The sequence below is a fragment of the Dermacentor silvarum genome, chromosome 10, assembly GCF_013339745.2.
Source record: "Dermacentor silvarum isolate Dsil-2018 chromosome 10, BIME_Dsil_1.4, whole genome shotgun sequence".
NCBI classification, from domain to species: Eukaryota; Metazoa; Arthropoda; class Arachnida; order Ixodida; family Ixodidae; genus Dermacentor; species Dermacentor silvarum.
In genome coordinates, this window is record NC_051163.1 from 126,738,359 (window position 1) to 126,743,357 (window position 4,999).

Below are 4,999 nucleotides of genomic sequence, written 5' to 3' on the forward strand. Positions count from 1 at the left end.
GCTATGGCCACCACCTTAGGAAAGCTGCTGGAATTCTGCCCGGACACAGGCAACATCGACGTCTACGTAGAAAGGTTCGAGCTGTTTGCAAAAGCAACCGAAATAGACGCCAGGAAGAAATTGGAAATCTTCTTGACCGTTCTAGGAGTGAAGGCCTATGTGACACTGCGTAGCTTATTGCTGCCGAAAATGCCCACCGAGGCTACGTACGAAGATGCCCCGAAAGTGCTGCAACAGCACTATGCTTCAAAGCGGTTTGTGGTGACCGAGCGATACCACTTCTACCGACGGAACCAGGATTCAAGTGAAACCATCGCACTATTTCTCTTGGAATTGAAGAGGCTCGCCGCGACATGCTCTTTTGAAACTTTCCTGCAAGAAGCTTTACGGGACTGCCTAATTACTGGATAACGGAGCGACACCATCCGATGCCGTCTTCTCGCGTTGCCCGACGACGAGGTCACATGGGGACCAGGTCTGCAAGCTATCCACTGCCATGGAAGCTGCACAAAAGGATACCCAGGACATGCTCGTCGACAACGCTGGTGCCAGCAATGCCGACATGCACTGGCAAGGGCCTCCGGTTAAGCCCCACAAGCAGCAAACGATAAGGCAACGGCCATCTAGCTACGAGCTTACCCCAACAGGCAAGGTACCTGAAAAAAAACTATACGCGAAAAACGGCTGTTGTATGTCCTATGTGCGCTGGGCAACACGCTCCTACAAGGTGTCCATTTTTAAAAAGTGCTTGTTTTAAGTGTTCTGAACTTGGTCATGTCGCAAGCATGTGCAAAACCCGATTCGTGCACGCTGTAGAACAGCGGAAACAGAGCAGGATTTGCTAACTATTTGCCAAATGAACAAAGCAGGTAGTCCGCCTCCCATAGTAGTAAAATTAATCATTAATGGTCACTAAGTGCCAATGGAATTGAATACGGGAGCTGCCGTAACAACTTTCTGAAAAGGACTTTGTAGAGCACATTCCTAACATACCTTACAAGTGAGGACGTCAAGCTGTGTGTGTACAACGGCACCGCAATCAGCGTAAAGGGTGTTGCGCAAGTCGACGTGAGGTGTGGGAAGCAAAGCCACGTCTTATCACTTGTCATTGTCAAGTAGAAAAAAGGTGCGCGCATGCTGGTGCTTCTCAGTCGTGACTGGCTCGCAAAGTTAAAAGTGAACTTGGCTGATGCCTTGCAGCAATTGCACGAGGTTGCGCTTAATGTACAAGCAGTGGCGCCGATGAAAACTCAAGAAGCTGTAGAATTACTGAAACAGCAGCACGCGGATGTTTTTCGAGCAGGCTACGGTGCTATCAAGGGATATAAGGGTAGCATTCGCACGAAAGTGCATGCAAATGCAGTTTTTTGTAAGGCGAGACCTGTACGATATGCCTTGCGAGGGCAAGTAGAAACAGAATTGGTGGAACTAGAAAACGCTGGTGTCATTTACCGGGTCAGGTACAGCTCTTGGGCAACGCCGCTAGTTATCGTGCCAAATAAAAATGGACAAGAAATAAGGATATTTGGTGACTACAGAGTCACTGTGAACCAGTCTATCGAGGTCGATCCCTATCCCTGCCACTTCCAGAGGACATTTTTGCGTCCCTGGTTGGAGGAACCATGTTCACCGTTTTAGAGTTGACTAAAGCCTACTTACAGTTGGCGTTGGATGAGCATGCCGAAGAACTTCTAACGGTTAACTCGCATATGGGGGACCTCTTTAGGTACCGGCGATTGCCGTACGGCGTTGCGAGTGCACCAGCCATGTTTCAGGCAGTGATGGACCAGGTTTTAGAAGGCATACCTGGTACCGTCTGTGACTTGGACGACGTGCTGATTGCTGGCAAAAACATTGCCGAGTGCTATGACCGAACGGAGCAAGTGCTAAAGGCACTGAGTAAGCATGGCATCCGAGTAAATGCGGCGAAATGCGTTTTCTTTCAAGAAAGAGTACAATACTTGGGGCACGAGTGCTATGGCCGAACGGAGCAAGTGCTAAAGGCACTGAGTAAGCATGGCATCCGAGTAAATGCGGCGAAATGCGTTTTATTTCATGAAGAGAGAGAGAGAGAGAAAGCGAAGAGAGGAAAGGCAGGGAGGTCAACCAGACGAACGTCCGGGGTAAGGGTAACACAAGGCGTAAGGAAAACACAAGGGGTAAGGGAAAGGGGGAATAAAAAGAGGAAAAGAGGAAGAGAGTGAGCATTGTGTGTGCAGCGAGGCACCATGACACCAGTCAAGTCCCATAGCTGGTGATGTGCGTTGAAGACATCTAACTTGAACCAAGGGCCAGTGGTCGTTGCGTGAATAGGAGGCGGTGGGTGAGCCACGGGGCTTACTCGAGACTTGCAAGCACTGGATTAAGAGTATCCAGTACTTGCACTGCACTTCGTGCTGACGGAGTATGCAGCTTGCGTAGCAGTATACGAAGGGTATTTACAAGGGACCGAAGCATCACAACCACTTGCCGGTCTTCTTCGGGCAATTTATCGGGAGTCGGCATTCTGGACTCTACCGCGGTGCACTGTATACTTTGATCTGACTGTGGTGCCGCCTCTGGCATCGGTTGTGGCTCCGCCTGTGGCCTCGGCTGTGGCGTCGGCTGTGGCGTCGGCTGTGGCGTCGGCTGTGGCGTCGGCTGTGGCGTCGGCTGTGGCGTCGGCTGTGGCTTCAACTGTGGTGTTGGCTGTGGCGTCGGCTGTGGCGTCGGCTGTAGCCATGACTGTGGCTTCGACTGTGGCTTCAGCTGGGGTATTCGCTGTGGTTTCGGTTGTGCCTTCTGCTGTGGTGGCGGCTGTAGCTTTGGTAGCGCGGGCCAGGCTTCAGTATTCTTCTCTGGCACGACCTTGTCAGTATTAGACTCGACTCCGCCAGGCCTAGGGGGCAGAGGAGGAGGAGTTGTCGCATGTGCCGCGCTCTTCATAGAGGAATCTTCGTTCTTTGAAGTCCGACGGCGTCGACGGCGTTGGGAGCGTCGCTTTCTAATGGCCGCAACAGCTTCCCGACGAGACGAATGGTCTCTTGCCATCTGCTTCAAGACCGCCCTTTCTTTCCTAATTTTAGGGCAGTCCTTTGAGGTAGCATCATGCGACCCAATGCAATTTGGGCATTTGAGCACCGTGGCTACACAGGAGTCTGCAGCGTGGGGTTGTGCGCAGCGCGAGCAAACTCTCGTATTCTCGCACACAGCGCTCACGTGACCCAGCCTCAGGCGGTTGCGGCATTGGAGTGGTCTTTGGATAAATGGACGCACGGGGTGTCTAAAGTGGCCCACCTTGACGTGTGAGGGAAGAGATTCGCCCTTGAAAACCACCTTCACACAGCGGGATGTGCCGAGTCGAGGCACGTGAGTGATATCGCAGCCATCAACGGCTGGCTTAATTAAAATCGGCAAGTCGGCGCTGGAGATGGAGACTTCCATGTCGCTGATGACACCAGTAGTTGTATCACTGTCCAGAGGAATGCACGAGCGGACCTTCATGCCGCCAAGTTCCGTAAGTTTGCTCAAAGTGATCCGTGCCGTCTCATGCATGACGTCAATAGCCAAGACTTCTTTGCGTGCGTTGACTCTGACATCTGTGACTTGATTTGGCGCCACCGCTTCGAGAAACACCGAGACAGACTGTCGGTTGAGTCGCCTCAGGTTGTCGGTAGCGAGTTCAGGTATAAATAAAATTGTACTGACTGCGCTATTCCGAGTTGGTCCTGCAGTCGACGTGCTTGAAGACAAGTAAGCCCTGGTGGTTCTTCGTTTCGCCTTGCGGCTCCTCACAAGCTGAAAGTCGTCATCGGAGAAGTCCGCACTGCTGAGCGAGTAGACACTGGTAGCGTCGCTGTCGGTGTCGCTCTGGAAGCCGGTCCGCTTCCTAGACGCAGCCACCGTTGAAGTCGCCATCCCCAGCAGAGGCGCGGGGACGTCAACTTGCATCCGTGCAACAATCCATGATGGCTACCCGGAGATTTACAGGAAAGAGTACAATACTTGGGGCACCATATAGACCAACATGGTCTCCATCACCAGCGGATAATGTGAAAGCAATCCTCGAAGCACCAAAACCAAATAATGTGACCCAGCTGAGGGCATTTTTGGGCCTAGTAAATTTCTATGCAAAAATTTTTGCCCAATTTGACCGGGCAACTAGAACCGCTTCACCAGCTTCTACGCAAGGGAAGCATATGGGAATGGTCACGTCAGTGTGATGAGTGCGTCACGCAATGTAAGCAGTTGCTAAGTCAAGAAACCGTATTAGAACTGTATGACGTGAAAAAAGAAATCCAGCTCACATTCGATGCTTCTGCTTACGGGCTGCGCGGTGTTATCGCACGTGGTGAATGGTGTTGAGCGTCCAGTTGCCTTTGCTTCCAGATCAATGACACAAGCGGAAAGAAACTATGTGCACGTTGAAAAAGAAGCACTCGCCATAATTTTTGGCATCAAGAAATTCCACAAGTATCTTTACGGCCGCAGCTTCAGTATTATGACTGATCACGCACGCCTCACGATAATATTTGAAGGAAGGCATCGCAGCAGTGCTGTGGCAGCTGCGCGAGTCCACCACTATGTGGACTTGCGCAGCTGCTGCTGCTCAAACTAATGCTTCCGCATTGTGCACAGATCGGGGACAAAGATTAGCAACGCCGACGGCTTGTCGCGTCTACCATTGTCTGAAACCACTGACGATGCAAATTAATTTTTTTTTACTTTCCCCCCATCAGAGAACGACCTTTAACTGCAAAGGACATCGCACGTGAAACTTCTAAAGACGCTTCTTGAGGGCTGTCCGTGAAGTGACAAAGCATGGTTGGCCGCGGTCTGTGGATGAGCAGTATCGACCATTCTTTGTATGACGGTTTGAGCTTTCTGTGGATGATGTATGCTTAACTTGGAAGAACTGAGTGGTTATAACCCGCACTCTTCAGGAGTAAGTGATGTCACTTTTGCATGAACAGCACATTGGCATCAGTAAAATGAAGGCCCTGACAAAATCAGTGTTTTG

The 4,999-nt window shown here is 51.1% G+C and overlaps 1 pseudogene; it reads left to right on the forward strand.

Annotated features, from left to right (window-relative positions):
- On the forward strand, positions 1–4,635 carry LOC119431836 (uncharacterized; annotated as a pseudogene).
- The last annotated feature ends 364 nt before the right edge of the window (positions 4,636–4,999 follow it).